Source organism: Bos indicus, chromosome 28 (genome assembly GCF_029378745.1).
Source record: "Bos indicus isolate NIAB-ARS_2022 breed Sahiwal x Tharparkar chromosome 28, NIAB-ARS_B.indTharparkar_mat_pri_1.0, whole genome shotgun sequence".
NCBI classification, from domain to species: domain Eukaryota; kingdom Metazoa; phylum Chordata; class Mammalia; order Artiodactyla; family Bovidae; genus Bos; species Bos indicus.
This window is the reverse complement of record NC_091787.1, coordinates 471,349-489,021: the sequence shown is the minus strand read 5'-3', so window position 1 is coordinate 489,021 and position 17,673 is coordinate 471,349.

The window sequence follows — 17,673 nt, the reverse complement described above, 5'->3', positions numbered from 1 at the left end:
TAAAAAACATATGATTACAATTTTTGTGTTTCTCAAAAAAAAACAAACAAAAAACAAACAAACAAAAAAAAACAAAACATGATTGGTTTAAGAGTTTTTGACTTAGTTCCCTACAGGGTGAGTATATCAATGACTAGTAATAACAACAGCAACAACAACAACAAAAATATGTTACTTATTTTAATTCATGCTGTATTTAGCCTTTGGTGAGACATGAAATAATTATTACTGAACTGTTTTCTAGAAATTTGCTATTGCTTTCCCACAATGCTCATTATCTCTTTGTGGAGTGGTTGTTGTCAAAGGATGAATCTTTCTACCAGTGGAAGAAAAGAGCTAAGAAGAAGTGAAAACAACAAAATTAATCACACATATTTGCATCACTTTAGATTCTAAATGATGGAAATGATAGGAGGGACAATGTTGTTCATTGTTGAATTGCCATGTCTTTTCTGACTCTTCACGACCCTATGGACTGCAGCAAGCCACACTTCCCTGTCCCTCACCATCTCCCGGAGTTTGCTTAAACATGTGTTCAGGTTGCCATCCAACCATCTCATCCTCTGTCGCCCTCTTCTCCTTCTGCCTTCAATCTTTGCCAGCATCAGGGTTTTTCCCAATGAGTTGTCTGTTCGCATCAGGTGGCCAAAGTATCGGAGTTTCAGCTCCAACAACAGTCCTTCCAGGGTGTATTAGGGGTTGATTTCCTTTAAGACTGACTGGTTTGATCTCCTTGCTGTCCAAGACACTTACAACAGCAAAAGAGACACTGATGTATAGAACAGTCTTTTGGACTCTGTGGGAGAGGGAGATGGTGGGATGATTTGGGAGAATGGCATTGAAATATGTATAATATCATATATGAAACGAGTTGCCAGTCCAGGTTTGATGCACGATACTGGATGCTTGGGGCTGGTGCACTGGGACAACCCGGAGGGATGGTATGGGGACGGAGGAGGGAGGAGGGTTCAGGATGGGGAACACGTGTAGACCTGTGGTGGATGCATGTTGATATATGGCAAAACCAATACAGTATTGTAAAGTTAAAAAATAAAAATAAATTAAATTAAAAAAAAAAAAAGCATCAATTCTTTGGCACTCTGCCTTCTTTATGGTCCAGATCAGACAGCCATATGTGACTGCTGGAAAAACCATAACTTTGACTATACAGACCTTTGTCAGCAAAATGATGAGTTTGCTTTTTAAGACACTGTCTAGGTTTGTCATAGCAACAGAATTTACCACACACATTTGTATCGCTTTATATTCTAAATGGCTTTTTATATAATAAACTGAAAATGAGATTAGGGACGATACATACTTCTAAAATACATAGATTTCTCTCTCTGTTATACATTTGTATTTATGTGTGAACATATGTATACATTTAGGTATATGGAGAAAGAGTACAAGTTATGGACTTTTTCTTTAGACCTAAGTTAACATGGCATGTGTTCACATGGGGATACATTTGCACCTATTTTTATTTTTATTCGGGCACCTACACTATTTTTCAATACAACAAAACATATCTTAAGTTCATATATATATTGCTCAATGCTAAAGAAAGTAAAGGCTTTTGTGTGAACCAACAACAAAATAAGATAAAATGTTGTATCGTGGATATTAACAAGCTCAGATCCTTTCAATTATGAGAAGAAAACACTATTTCTAGCCATTAGACCCAGATTTTAGTGAGTAACAAAGCATAAAATGCTTCATTTACATACATATTTTTTTTCTTTTTTTTTCTTTCTCTGACTTTTTTCTTTTTTTAATTTAATTTTATTTTTAAACTTTACATAACTGTACTAGTTTTGCCTCATTTTTTATCAAAAAGTTAAGTATTTTCTCTTATATTTCTTAAGATAGGGTCTAGGAACTTACCTGAAATAAACAGGTCTTGGTTAGCTGAACAATAGGCAGATGGCTTTTTATTTAACCAGATTCATTGGGATTTAAATCCCTGTGCCACTGCCCTTTGGTTTTGATGTTATTCAAATATTTTCTTAACTACATTTCTGCTTCTGTATATCCCCACATGAATTCAGGAACAATTTAGCAAAGGCTAAGCATTTTTGCTTCACGATTGTCAACAAATTGATTCATGGTAGAATGAAAACTGCAAATGGTCTTTGTGGTGTGCTTCACAGTTATCCGGAAACTATCTCCTTCTCTAGTCAAAGAGGAAACCTAATGAAACTCAAAAAAAATTCTCCCTCCATCATTTCTGGCTCCTTTTGATTGTTCATTTTGCTTCTGAAACACTATCCTTTACTATCTTATTTTGGAGTATTATTATACTTTGCATTACCGTTTTTATTAAATTATAATGCACATAAAATAAAGTTCACCTTTTTAATGTATACTGTTGTTATCTTTTAGTATATTTTCAAGATTGTTCAGTTATCACCTATCTACTTCAGAACATTTTCATCACTCCTATAGGAAACCACAGCTTATTAGCTGTCATTCCCCTTTCTTCCTTCCCTGAGCCCTGGAAACCACTCCTTTCTGATAGGGCATGGTTTCCTATTCTTGACCTTGCATATAAACAGAATCATGTAGTATGTGTTTTTATCCTGTCAGGCTTCTTTTCTTCAGTATACTGTGTTCAATATTCATCTATGTTCTTGAACATATAAGTTTGTTTCATTAAGTGATACAATAATAATTCATTTTCAGGCTATAACACATTTTATTGACCCTTTGTTCAGTTAGATGATCACTGGGTTATTTCTATTTAGTTGTGAATAATGACGCTATAAACATTCTTGCCAATGCTACCTTTCAAGGCAGCCCTCATCACCAAATATCATCTTATTCTCATTCTCTAACCACGTATCATCCAGTGATATTTCATTGATTTTTGTGACTCTCTCACATTCTCTAAATTGTGCACTCTTTTTTGAATTATGTTTATTTTGTTCATTTGAGAATATCTCTACTACAATTAAGACCTCAGAAATATGATCAAAGCTTATTTTGAATTTCCTAAGCTCCCTGGTACAAGAAGATGAAAAGTAGGGCTTTCTAAACACTTATTATTAAGTATTTATTATTATCAAAGTGATATAAAATAAATAAAATATACCAGTTTGGAGGATTTTAATACTGATATGGCTAATATGTGCAAAGATGACACATTTAGAAAATTGAAGGTATGATAATTTTTCTAAATCATCAGAGTTCCATTTTATTCCTAAAATAATGTGTTCCCTGGGGGCTCAGATGATAAAGAATCTAAAATTTGATCTAACATCTTGGAATCTGTGATGTTACTGGACTATTTTCCAGCATCCCAGAACTAGTTCTCTTTTCAAAATGACCTGAATTACCAAAATGTCAGTCACTCACCCTCTATATGTGTGTTGTTTAAGAAGTGCTTCATAAAGTCACTTTTGTGTACATATATGCACAACAAAATTAAGAAGAGACTGCACACCTGATTACAGATTTAATAACAATAACATTAAAAAACCTATTAATAAGCAAATTGGGACTTAGAAATTAACAGAGTTCTACAATGAACTCATTGATAGTTTGGGAAGAATAAAGCAAATTGTACACTTTTCCCATATTTTCCTTAGAGATAGAGTACTTGTTTATCTTTCTTTTGAATTTTTGCCATACTCTACCTGCTTTGATGAACAAAAATGGTCAGAAATATTGTAAGTCACTTCTGAGTCTAGCCTTTAAAAGGCAGTATCTAAAAGTCATGACCTACAGTACAGAACACCCAACAAATCATCTGAATAACAGATTTGACAAGTTCCAAGATAAAATGGACTAGGAAGAGGAGAATTTGAGTCTATCTTGATAGTCATTTACATCCTGTGCATTTATGAAAGACCTTGAAGTCTAACCCTTCTTTCCATGAATATTTCATGTATCCTCAGTTAACATGAGAGAAAAAAAAAAAAAAGATAATGAATCAATGGTCAATCTTTTAAGTTATTTAGGTTTGAAATACAGTTGTATGTAGTAAGAGATAACAGGAACTGTGTGGGGAAATAAATCAGAGAGAAACAAATTTTAAGTGTGTTATGCTATGCTTAGTCACTCAGTCATGTCTGACTCTCTGTGACCCCATGGACTATAGCCTGCCAGACTCCTCTGTCCATGGAATTCTCCAGGTAAGAATATGGGAGTTGGTAGTCATTCCCTTCTCCAGGGGATCTTCCCACCCAGGCATTGAACCAGGGTCTCCTGCAGGGCAGGCAGATTCTTTACTATCTGAGCTACCAGGGAAATTATATAAATATATAATTATATGTAATTATACACACACACACACACACACACACACACACACATATATATATATATATATATATATATATATATATATGAGTGAAGAAAATCTTTGAAAAGCATATATTTATCTGACAGAGATATAATGCCTTTTGCAGCATAGGTCCATGAATGGACCCAAAGATTTTCATATTGAGAGAAGCAAGTCAGACAGAGAAAGATACATATCATAAAATAGCACTTATATGTGAAATCTAGAATATGGTACAAGCTAACTTTTTTACAAAACAGAAACAGAATCACAAATGTTTGGGTTCCTTTTCTAACTGTTTCTTTTATTTGTTTCTTGCTCTCATCTATGTTATTTTCTCTAAAACTACAAAATTCATCAGGTTAAACTGCATTTAATTAGTCCATTTTTAATTTGGAGGAAAAGATATCTAGTGAAAAATTGTGTTGCTTTTTAAATTCTTATTCTCATTCTTGGTATAATAATCCCAACTGTTGTTTATTACTTTTGTCATTAAGTCAAGTCTGACTCTTTTGTGGCCCCATGGACTGTAGCCCACCAAGCTCCTCTGTACGTGGGATTTCCCAAGCAAGAATACTGACGTGGATTGCCTTTTTCTTCTCCAGGGAATCTTCTCCCAGGGATAAAACATGTGTATCCTGAATTAGCAGGCAGATTCTTTACCACAGAGCCACTAGTGAAGCCAAATCACATCAATACTAAGGTATCAAGTACAGTACTCTATGGAGATATTTTTGAGGCAAAGATCAAACCACATAACTGTTAATCATTTCTCACTAAAATCAAGAAACTGATGCATTTGTATTACAAAAGAGTTTTATTGTCATTATTTACTTCACTGTCACACATATGGTATATATAGAATTGTTTTAGTCATCTCATTCTATTCCAATGCATTTTAATTTTCCCCTCAGCTACATTCTTGTCTTCTGGGAAAAATCCCTTCTGTTGTACTTCATTCATCCAGAACCCAGCTTTAGCTTTTTAACAGTGCTGTTATCAAGACCATGTTGACTGACACTTTTCAATCTACTCTCACCCAGCAATTTAAACCTGAGTTTGGGTAGATAAGTTATTATTTTATATTGGATAACATAAAATATCTCCCAATGGGATTTGTGTTTCATTTTAAATGCAGATCTTAAATAATTGAAAAGCATGTCTTTTAGAAGAAAATGTCTTCCTCATATATAAGCAAGTGGGAAAAAGTCTCTAGGGTTTTCCTGGTACTCCTGGTAACATTAAGAGAGTTCTCTATTGGCAAATGTGTACTGAGGAGGAAATTACTTTTTTCAGAATATAGTTTCTGTTCCTCAAACCTAGAGTACTATGACACAGAATTCATTGGCTGATACAGTACTAAATGCATTATGTCTCACTGCAGCTAAGAGATGGAGAGGGCAATGGCAACCCACTCCAGTACTCTTGCCTGGAAAATCCCATGGACGGAGGAGTCTGGTGGGCTGCAGTCCATGGGGTCGCTAAGAGTCAGACACGACGGAGTGACTTCACTTTCACTTTTCACTTTCATGCATTGGAGACGAAAATGACAACCCACTCCAGTCTTCTTGCCTGGAGAATCCCAGGGATGGCGGAGCCTGGTGGGCTACAGTCTATGGGATGGCACAGAATCAGACACGACTGAAGCGACTTAGCAGCAGCAGCAGCTAAGAGAATGACTGGGAGAGTCAGTGTGTGAATACAGACAGTGTTTTTGTATAAGCAAGGCAGCATTTCTAATAATATGAAAATGAATACTGCACAGAGATACTCTGTGGAATTATGCATTACACTAAAATCACTTGTGTATATGGGCACCTTATCTTTGACAAAGGAGGCAAGAATATACAATGGATTAAAGACAATCTCTTTAACAAGTGGTGCTGGGAAAACTGGTCAACCACTTGTAAAAGAATGAAACTAGAACACTTTCTAACACCATACACAAAAATAAACTCAAAATGGATTAAAGATCTCAACGTAAGACCAGAAACTATAAAACTCCTAGAGGAGAACATAGGCAAAACATTCTCCGACATACATCACAGCAGGATCCTCTATGACCCATCTCCCAGAATATTGGAAATAAAAGCAAAAATAAACAAATGGGACCTAATTAAACTTAAAAGCTTCTGCACAACAAAGGAAACTATTAGCAAGGTGAAAAGGCAGCCTTCAGAATGGGAGAAAATAATAGCAAATGAAGCAACGGACAAATAACTAATCTCAAAAATACACAAGCAACTCCTACAGCTCAACTCCAGAAAAATAAATGACCCAATCAAAAAATGGGCCAAAGACCTAAATAGACATTTCTCCAAAGAAGACATACAGATGGCTAACAAACACATGAAAAGATGCTCAACATCACTCATTATCAGAGAAATGCAAATCAAAACCACTATGAGGTACTATTTCACGCCAGTCAGAACGGCTGCAATCCATAAGTCTACAAGCAATAAATGCATGCTGGAGAGGGTGTGGAGAAAAGGGAACTCTCTTACACTGTTGGTGGGAATGCAAACTAGTACAGCCACTATGGAGAACAGTGTGGAGATTCCTTAAAAAACTGGAAATAGAACTGCCTTATGATCCAGCAATCCCACTGCTGGGCATACACACTGAGGAAATCAGAAGGGAAAGAGACACGTGTACCCCAATGTTCATCGCAGCACTGTTTATAATAGCCAGGACATGGAAGCAACCTAGATGCCCATCAGCAGATGAATGGATAAGAAAGCTGTGGTACATATACACAATGGAGTATTACTCAGCCATTAAAAAGAATACATTTGAATCAGTTCTAATGAGATGGATGAAACTGGAGCCTATTATACAGAGTGAAGTAAGCCAGAAAGAAAAACACCAATACAGTATACTAACGCATATATATGGAATTTAGGAAGATGGTAACAATAACCCTGTGTACGAGACAGCAAAAGAGACACTGATGTATAGATCAGTCTTATGGACTCTGTGGGAGAGGGAGAGGGAGAGGGTGGGGAGATTTGGGAGAATGGCATTGAAACATGTATAGTATCATGTATGAAACGAGTCGCCAGTCCAGGTTCGATGCATGATACTGGATGCTTGGGGCTGGTGCACTGGGATGACCCAGAGGGAGGGTATGGGGAGGGAGGAAGGAGGAGGGTTCAGGATGGGGAACACAGGTATACCTGTGGCGGATTCATTTCTATATTTGGCAAAACTAATACAATATTGTAAAGTTTAAAAATAAAATTAAAAAAAAAAAAGAATACACAGAAGAACTGTACAAAAAAGATCTTCATGACGCAGATAATCACGATGGTGTGATTACTCACCTAGAGCCAGACATCCTGGAATGTGAAGTCAAGTGGGCCTTAGAAAGCATCACTACGAACAAAGCTAGTGGAGGTGATGGCATTCCAGTTGAGCTATTTCAAATCCTGCAAGATGATGCTGTGAAAGTGCTGCACTCAATATGCCAGCAAATTTGGAAAACTCAGCAGTGGCCACAGGACTGGAAAAGGTCAGTTTTCATTCCAATCCCAAAGAAAGGCAATGCTAAAGAATGTTCAAACTACTGCACAATTGCACTCATCTCACATGCTAGTAAAGTAATGCTCAAAACCGTGAACTTCTAGATGTTCAAGCTGGTTTTAGAAAAGGCAGAGGAACCAGAGATCAAATTGCCAACATCCACTGGATCATTGAAAAAGCAAGAGAGTTCCAGAAAAACATATATTTCTGCTTTATTGACTATGCCAAAGCCTTTGACTGTGTGGGTCACAATCAACTGTGGAAAATTCTGAAAGAGATGGGAAAACCAGACCACCTGACCTGCCTCTTGAGAAACCTGTATGCAGGTCAGGAAGCAACAGTTAGAACTGGACATGGAACAACAGACTGGTTCCAAATAGGAAAAGGAGTACATCAAGACTGCATATTGTCACCCTGCTTATTTAACTTATATGCAGAGTACATCATGAGAAACACTGGGCTGGAAGAAACACAAGCTGGAATCAAGATTGCCAGGAGAAATAACAATAACCTCATATATGCAGATGACACCACCCTTATGGCAGGAAGTGAAGAGGAACTAAAAAGCCTCTTGATGAAAGGGAAAGAGGAGAGTGAAAACCTGGCTTAAAGCTCAACATTCAGAAAACGAAGATCATGGCATCTGGTCCCATCACTTCATGTGAAATAGTTGGGGAAACAGTGGAAACAGTGTCAGAATTTATTTTGGGGGGAGTCCAAAATCACTGCAGATGGTAATTGCAGCCATGAATTTAAAAGATGCTTACTCCTTGGAAGGAAAATTATGACCAAACTAGATAGCATATTGAAAAGCAGAGACATTACTTTGCCAACAAAGGTCCGTCTAGTCAAGGCTATGGTTTTTCCAGTGGTCATTTATGGATGTGAGAGTTGGACTAAAATAAAGGATGTGAGAGTTGGACTAAAAGAAAGCTGAGCACTGAAGAAATGATGCTTTTGAACTGTGGTGGAGAAGACTCTTGAGAGTCCCTTGGACTACAAGGAGATCCAACCAGTCCATCCTAAAGGGGATCAATCTTGGGTGTTCTTTGGCAGGACTGATGCTGAAGCTGAAACTCCAATACTTTGGCCACTTCATGCAAAGAGTTGACTCATTGGAAAATACCCTGATGCTGGGAGGGATTGGGGGAAAGAGGAGAAGGAGACGACAGAGGATGACATGGCTGGATGGCATCATCACCTCAATGGACATGGGTTTGAGTGAACTCCAGAAGTTGGTGATGGACAGGGAGGCCTGGTGTGCTGCAACTCATGGGTTCACAAAGAGTTGGACACGACTGAGTGACTGAACTAACTAAATAAAGACCTGTCCCACCAGGCTGCCTCGAGCACGGAGTGCCTTACTCTACTCTGAACTCCTTCAGGGAGTGTTGAAGGTCAACAGCTGCAAGAGTGCAGGGTTCAGTCTCTGCAGAGGCAGATGACAAATGCCCTTGTTCAATCGTCGGCAACGATCTCAGCAAGTGCCAACTTGTAGTCGACAGTAGTCATTTCCTCTTAAATTTTGTAACGTGTTGTTTCTTGCATTTCATGTTGTAGAAAAGAAATATGAATTTTGTTGCTTTATATAATTGTTTATTCTTGAGTTATTTTAGGGATTTTTCTTTATTGTTTTAATTTCAAATAGAATACATGTAGGTATAAACATTTTAAGTACTCTTGCCTGGAAAATCCCTGGACAAAGGAGCCTGGTAGGCTGCAGTCCATGGGGTCGCTAAGTTGGGCACGACTGAGCAACTTCACTTTCACTTTTCACTTTCATGCATTGGAGAAGGAAATGGCAACCCATTCCAGTGTTCTTGCCGGGAGAATCTCAGGGACAGAGGAGCCTGGTGGGCTGCCATCTATGGGGTCACACAAAGATGGACATGACTGAAGAGACTTGGCAGCAGGTATAAACATTTTAAAGTTAATTTGGTCTAAATTAGAGATAAATTTAATCAGAAAGACATGAAATCTAAATTTAAAAAGCAAAGTTTTATTGATGTTCATAAGGCTAGACTTGAATAAAATAAAAGCAAACCATATTTTTGAAGAGGAAAAATAAATAAAATCACATGTGTACACTGAACATTCATTTTGTACCATAGGACTTTAGATTAAAAAAAATACAAATAAGATGTCTTACCATTTCTCATTGCATCTTCTTTGCTTAATGAAAATCAGAGTCTAATATGCTTACAGAAATTTTCAACTAAAAAAGTATACTGCAAGAACATTTTCAGAAATGAAAATATAACCAGACCCCCCCAAAAAATAATTTGTTGTTTTTTGGCAATTTTACCCACATCCATCACAAATTAATGTTCAATACCATATATCACTTAGCTTGTTTATTTTTGAGGTATATACCGGGGAAATCACATTGCCTTTACACTATTATGTCTGGCTTCTTTCACTCAGTATTATGTTTGTGAAATTTCTCCATATGTTGTTGTATGCAGAGGTAGTTCTTTCATCTACACTGCAGTCTACTTTTTCAACATACAAACTTACCATAAAGTCATTTATCTAATCCAGAGCAGGAGTCAGTAAACTTGATCCATGACATTTTACCTAAGCTGAGACATACCATTTATATGTGTATTACAGATGATTGTTTTTGGGATATAGCAAAAAACTGTTCAGGTGTGGCTAAGATTTTATGGCCTACAAACCCTAAAATATACAGTAAAGAAAAGCTTGTCACGTTCTATATTAATGTACTGGGAAAAAATTTAGTTATTTTCAGTGTAATAGCATTTCAAAGGAGAAGGCAATGGCACCCCACTTCAGTACTCTTGCTTGGAAAATCCCATGGATGGAGGAGCCTGGTGGGCTGCAGTCCATGGGGTCGCTACGAGTCTGGCACGACTGAGCGACTTCACTTTCACACATTGGAGAAGGAAATGGCAACCCACTCCATTGTTCTTGCCTGGAGAGTCCTGGGGATGGCGAAGCCTGGTGGGCTGCTGTCTATGGGGTCGCACAGAGTCGGACACGACTGAAGAGACTTAGCAGCAGCAGCAGCATTTCAAATACTACTATGGTGAATATTTCTGTACATGTCTTTTGAAGATATTCATTCTTCCCTCTTGGATATATGGTATTTTTGGCCTTAGGACACTTGTACAGCCAGCTATAGAAGACTCAGCCATGGAGTTTTACCAAGTGCAGTGGCAATTTTCCATCTACTATCAATATGTGAAGGCCATGGCACTTCACAACTTCACCAGTAGTTGATATTTCAATTGCTTATGATACAGTATGACTTTACTTTTTGTTTCAGTTTTATTTGCTTGAGCACTAATAAGGTTGAATATATACTTCTATGAGGAATCTATGAGATTCTGAATTTGACAGGACACACAATTGTTTGTGTGAACATGAAGTGCTGAAGTGACTCATTTTTCTTCCATTTTTTCAAATCTGTTCCAATAATAGGGATGTCTTTACACAGAAGTAGAGTCATATTTTATAGAGGCAGGTTTTATCATCTGGAAAGGACCTTACAGGTAATCTGGCTGAAGTTCCCATTTTACACTGGGGGATCTGAGGGATAAAAAGGAAGAGTGATGAGTTCCATATAGAGTGGCATCACTATCTGGTCCAGAGCATGCTTCTAACTAGGGAGAGAGATTTCTGGTGAGGTTAAACGTCACTCCCTTCAGCTTAAACAGAAACCCTCTTATGTATTGGTTTATTGAACATTACTACTGCTCTCTTTCTATCAAATGTAGTTATATAGCCTATGATCCCTATGCCTCTCTCTCTTCTCTGTGTTATATAGGTAACTGAGTCTATCATCATGCCACATTTATTGTTAAGAATTTAAATTCAAGGATGAAGAAAAGGATTATAGAATGGAAAGCTTATTATAATATTGACAGATTATCCACTGTTACTGATAATACTGCACTTGAACAAATATATTTTCCATCAAGATTAGTGATATGTCAGAGGGATGTAACGTGGAAAAAAGGAAAGTTAGTGATGAAGACTGAAGTAGACTGGCTAGAATATATCAGAGCCTTTTGATATGTTGCTCCCTATTTCTGAAAATTTTCATTATAGTAGAATCTTTACACATCATGTCCAAACTTCTATTTGAGTTATGAATTCCCTAAAAAAATATTCCCATAATTTCTTCTTTAACCTCTGTAATTCCAGACATGAAAGCCAGATATTATCTGGATGTTGTTTGCTGCAATTCTATTTTTGGCTATCAATTAATGGGCTCAAATTTTCTTTCTTCTTCATATCACTTACGTTAGATCCAATAAAATGGACCAACATGTAAATCATATCAGTCTTTAGATAATGTAACAAATATATGTCATATGAATGGAGATGAATTAATTAGATAATATGTTACATCACAATCCACTGTTGCCCTATTTTTCTTAGACTTTAATTTTCAGACAGTGCTTTGATCAAGCTGCTTTTTATAAGCAACAGTTCCAAAAGAGTTTGATAAAATGATAAAATATGCTAGGATTAGAAACCTATAAGTGTTTTATCTAAAATAAGAATACTTTGCAGTATTTTTCCACCATGAGAATTTTTCCTAATATGCCATGCATGTGTGTGGGCTCAGTCATGTTTGACTCTTGGCAACTTTATAGACTATAGCCTGCCAGACTCCTCTTTTCATGGATTTTTCTGAGCAAAAATCTGGTGAGGGTTGTAATTTCCTCCTCCAGGGGGAATTCCTGACCCAGGGATCAAACCCATATTTCCTGCATCTCCTGTGTTGACAGGCAGATTCTTTACAACTGAGACATCTGGGAAGCCCAATATGCCATAAAGTCTCACAAATGACATTTTAAATAAGATGTCATGGAACATGAAACATGGAGTTTGATTCCTGGATTGAGAAGATGCCCTAGAGGAGAGCATGGCAACCCACTCCAGTTCTTGCTTGGAGAATCTCATGGACAGAAGAGCCTGGATTTCTACAGTCCACTGGGTTGCAAAGAGTCAGACATAACTGAAACTGAAGTAACAACATACAAACACGGATATATTAACATACACATATATATGATTTATGAGCATTCTTTGATAAAGGATTAAACACCCCATCTCCGTTATTCAAACACTGATTATTGTCTGGTGACATAAAGTTGTAAAATAAGCAAATATGTAATAAATAGATAATAGCAAACATTTTTAGTGTTTTTTAGTGCTAATTATATCACAGTTACACAAAATTAACTGAGAGTTTAGTATGTACCATATATATTTGTGTATATATATGTATGTGCATATATATGCATATGGGCTTCCCTGGTAGCTCAGCTGGTAAAGAATCCGCCTGCAATGCGGGAGACCCTGATTTGACTCCCGCGTCAGGAAGTTCTCCTGAAGAGGGGATAGGCTACCGACCCCTGTATTCTTGTGCTTCCCTGGCGGCTTAGATGGTAAAGAATCTGCCTGCAATGTGGGAAACCTGGGTTTGATGCTAGGTTGGGTAATCCCCTAGAGGAGTGTCGGGAGCTGCGTTAGGCATTACTGACAAAATAGAGGCACAGCCCCAGACCCTCTCCTTATTCCTCAGGCACGGACCCGGGATGAATGAGTTAGGCCTTGTAATTCTGACTTGTTTTTTCCTCTCCTCGGTTGAGTTGACTGCAAAGGAATATTAAGGTGCTTATTGTTCATGAGAGGAGCATGAGAAGGCACAAAGCCTTCTGCAGCTGTGCTTAGAGAATAATTCATGAAGTTAATCATTGACATTTGTTTAAGGATTTTACAAAAGAGTGTTCCAGGATGAGTACAGAGGCCGCAGCTTGGGAGGCCTCTGGGAGGGCAATGGGAAGGATTGCTATCTGAAGCCTATTTGTGAGGAAAATGTTTATGGCAAATGAGTTTACTGAATTTAGGGCTTACAAATAAGTAAAATAGTTAGAAGTTAAAGATTTAAGGAATGTTGTAAAGTTAGCATATTTTACTATAGCTTATAAAAGTTAGGAATTTTTAGAGACCCTATAGCTAGAAGATCATGGCATCTGGTCCCACCACTTCATGGGAAATAGATGAGGAAACAGTGGAAACAGTGTCAGACTTTATTTTTCTAGGCTCCAAAATCACTACAGATGGTGACTGCAGCCATGAAATTAAAAGACGCTTACCCCTTGGAAGGAAAGTTATGACCAACCTAGATAGCATATTCAAAAGCAGAGACATTACTTTGCCAACAAATGTTCGTCTAGTCAAGGCTATGGTTTTTCCTGTGGTCATGTATGGATGTGAGAGTTAGACTGTGAAGAAGGTTGAGCACCGAAGAATTGATGCTTTTGAACTGTGGTGTTGGAGAAGACTCTTGAGAGTCTCTTGGACTGCAAGGAGATCCAACCAGTCCATTGTGAAGGAGATCAGCCTTGGGATTTCTTTGGAAGGAATGATGCTAAAGTTGAAACTCCAGTACTTTAGCCACCTCATGCGAAGAGCTGACTCCTTGGAAAAGACTCTGATGCTGGGAGGGATTGGGGGCAGGAGGACAAGGGGACGACAGAGGATGAGATGGCTGGATGGCATCACTGACTCGATGGATGTGAGTCTGAGTGAACTCCAGGAGTTGGTGATGGACAGGGAGGCCTGGCGTGCTGCAATTCATGGGGTCGCAAGGAGCCAGACATGACTGAGTGACTGATCTGATCTGATTTGATAACTAGAACCCTTGTTAAGAGATAGTGAGCTCAGGATGTTAGGGGCAAATAGGATTTAGGAAGATAAGTAGTAAACTGAGGAATGTAGTATGAGTTACAATGTAATCACAAGTTAACTATAGGACACATTAGAGGAGATAGATAATAGATGATAAGGCTGATTCCCAGAGAATCAATGAAGCAGGAACTCTGTTTGAACAGCAACTATGATTTATGGAGATAATAAATCTGGGAGAGGGAAAACTGAAAATGTCAAACCTCTGACCTAATGTTTTTGTAAAAGTATAAAAGAGAATCTTAAACTTGAAATAAATAGGCTGTCCAAGAAAACTGAGAGGCTGTCTCATTCACCGACACCATTCATCTCTTCAGGTTGAATCCCTGGCTGCTATAGCTGGACTCCAGCAGAGGAGGCCATGGCAACCGACTCCAGTATTCTTGCCTGGAGAATCCCCATGGGCTGAGGAGCCTGGTGGGCTACAGTCCATGGAGTAGCAAAGAGTCAGATATGACTGAGCAACTAAGTACAGCACAGCACATATATGTATGCATATACATATATATGTGTGTGTGTGTGTGTGTGTGTGTGTGTATTTCATTTAAATAGTTTTAGACATTTTGTTTTTGGACTTACAGCCCTCAATTTTTATTTCATGATGACTTTAAGTCTTTTTTTTTAATTTTATTTTATTTTTAAACTTTACATAATTGTATTAGTTTTGCCAAATATCAAAATGAATCCACCACAGGTATACATGTGTTCTCCATCCTGAACCCTCCTCCCTCCCCATACCATCCCTTTGGGTCGTCCCAGTGCACTAGCCCCAAGCATCCAGTATCGTGCATCGAACCTGGACTGGCAACTCATTTCATACATGATATTTTACATGTTTCAATGTCATTCTCCCAAATCTTCCCACCCTCTCCCTCTCCCACAGAGTCCATAAGACTGTTCTATACATCAGTGTCTCTTTTGCTGTCTCGTACACAGGGTTATTGTTACCATCTTTCTAAATTCCATATATATGCGTTAGTATACTGTATTGGTGTTTTTCCTTCTGGCTTACTTCACTCTGTATAATAGGCTCCAGTTTCATCCACCTCATTAGAACTGATTCAAATGTATTCTTTTTAATGGCTGAGTAATACTCCATTGTGTATATGTACCACAGATTTCTTAGCCATTCATCTGCTGATGGACATCTAGGTTGCTTCCATGTCCTGGCTATTATAAACAGTGCTGTGATGAACATTGGGGTACACGTGTCTCTTTCCCTGCTGGTTTCCTCAGTGTGTATGCCCAGCAGTGGGATTGCTGGATCATAAGGCAGTTCTATTTCCAGTATTTTAAGGAATCTCCACACTGTTCTCCATAGTGGCTGTACTAGTTTGCATTCCCACCAACAGTGTAAGAGGGTTCCCTTTTCTCCACACCCTCTCCAGCATTTATTATTTGTAGATTTTTGGATCGCAGCCATTCTGACTGGTGTGAAATGGTACCTCATAGTGGTTTTGATTTGCATTTCTCTGATAATGAGTGATGTTGAGCATCTTTTCATGTGTTTGTTAGCCATCTGTATGTCTTCTTTGGAGAAATGTCTATTTAGTTCTTTGGCCCATTTTTTGATTGGGTTGTTTATTTTTCTGGAGTTGAGCTGTAGGAGTTGCTTGTATATTTTTGAGATTAGTTGTTTGTCAGTTGCTTCATTTGCTATTATTTTCTCCCATTCTGAAGGCTGTCTTTTCACCTTGCTAATAGTTTCCTTTGATGTGCAGAAGCTTTTAAGTTTAGTTAGGTCCCATTTGTTTATTTTTGCTTTTATTTCCAATATTCTGGGTGGGTCATAGAGGATCCTGCTGTGATGTATGTCAGAGAGTGTTTTGCCTATGTTCTCCTCTAGGCATTTTATAGTTTCTGGTCTTATGTTGAGATCTTTAATCCATTTTGAGTTTATTTTTGTGTATGGTGTTAGAAAGTGTTCTAGTTTCATTCTTTTACAAGTGGTTGACCAGATTTCCCAGCACCACTTGTTAAAGAGATTGTCTTTAATCCATTGTATATTCTTGCCTCCTTTGTCAAAGATAAGGTGTCCATATGTGTGTGGATTTATCTCTGGGCCTTCTATTTTATTCCATTGATCAATATTTCTGTCTTTGTGCCAGTACCATACTGTCTTGATAACTGTGGCTTTGTAGTAGAGCCTGAAGTCAGGTAGGTTGATTCCTCCAGTTCCATTCTTCTTTCTCAAGATAGCTTTGGCTATTCGAGGTTTTTTGTATTTCCATACAAATTGTGAAATTATTTGTTCTAGCTCTGTGAAGAATACTGTTGGTAGTTTGATAGGGATTGCGTTGAATCTATAAATTGCTTTGGGTAGTATACTCATTTTCACTATATTGATTCTTCCTATCCATGAATATGGTATATTTCTCCATCTATTAGTGTCCTCTTTGATTTCTTTCACCAGCGTTTTATAGTTTTCTATATATAGGTCTTTAGTTTCTTTAGGTAGATATATTCCTAAGTATTTTATTCTTTCCATTGCAATGGTGAATGGAATTGTTTCCTTAATTTCTCTTTCTGTTTTCTCATTATTAGTGTATAGGAATGCAAGGGATTTCTGTGTGTTGATTTTATATCCTGCAGCTTTACTAATACCAAAACCTGACAAAGATCCCACAAAAAAAGAAAACTACAGGCCAATATCACTGATGAACATAGATGCAAAAATCCTTAACAAAATTCTAGCAATCAGAATCCAACAACACATTAAAAAGATCATACACCATGATCAAGTGGGCTTTATCCCAGGGATGCAAGGATTCTTCAATATCCGCAAATCAATCAATGTAAAACACCACATTAACAAATTGAAAAATAAAAACCATATGATTATCTCAATAGATGCAGAGAAAGCCTTTGACAAAATTCAACATCCATTTATGATGAAAACTCTCCAGAAAGCAGGAATAGTAGGAACATACCTCAACATAATAAAAGCTATATATGACAAACCCATAGCAAACATTATCCTCAATGGTGAAAAATTGAAAGCATTTCCTCTAAAGTCAGGAACAAGACAAGGGTGCCCACTTTCACCATTACTATTCAACATAGTTTTGGAAGTTTTGGCCACAGCAATCAGAGCAGAAAAAGAAATAAAAGGAATCCAAATTGGAAAAGAAGCAGTAAAA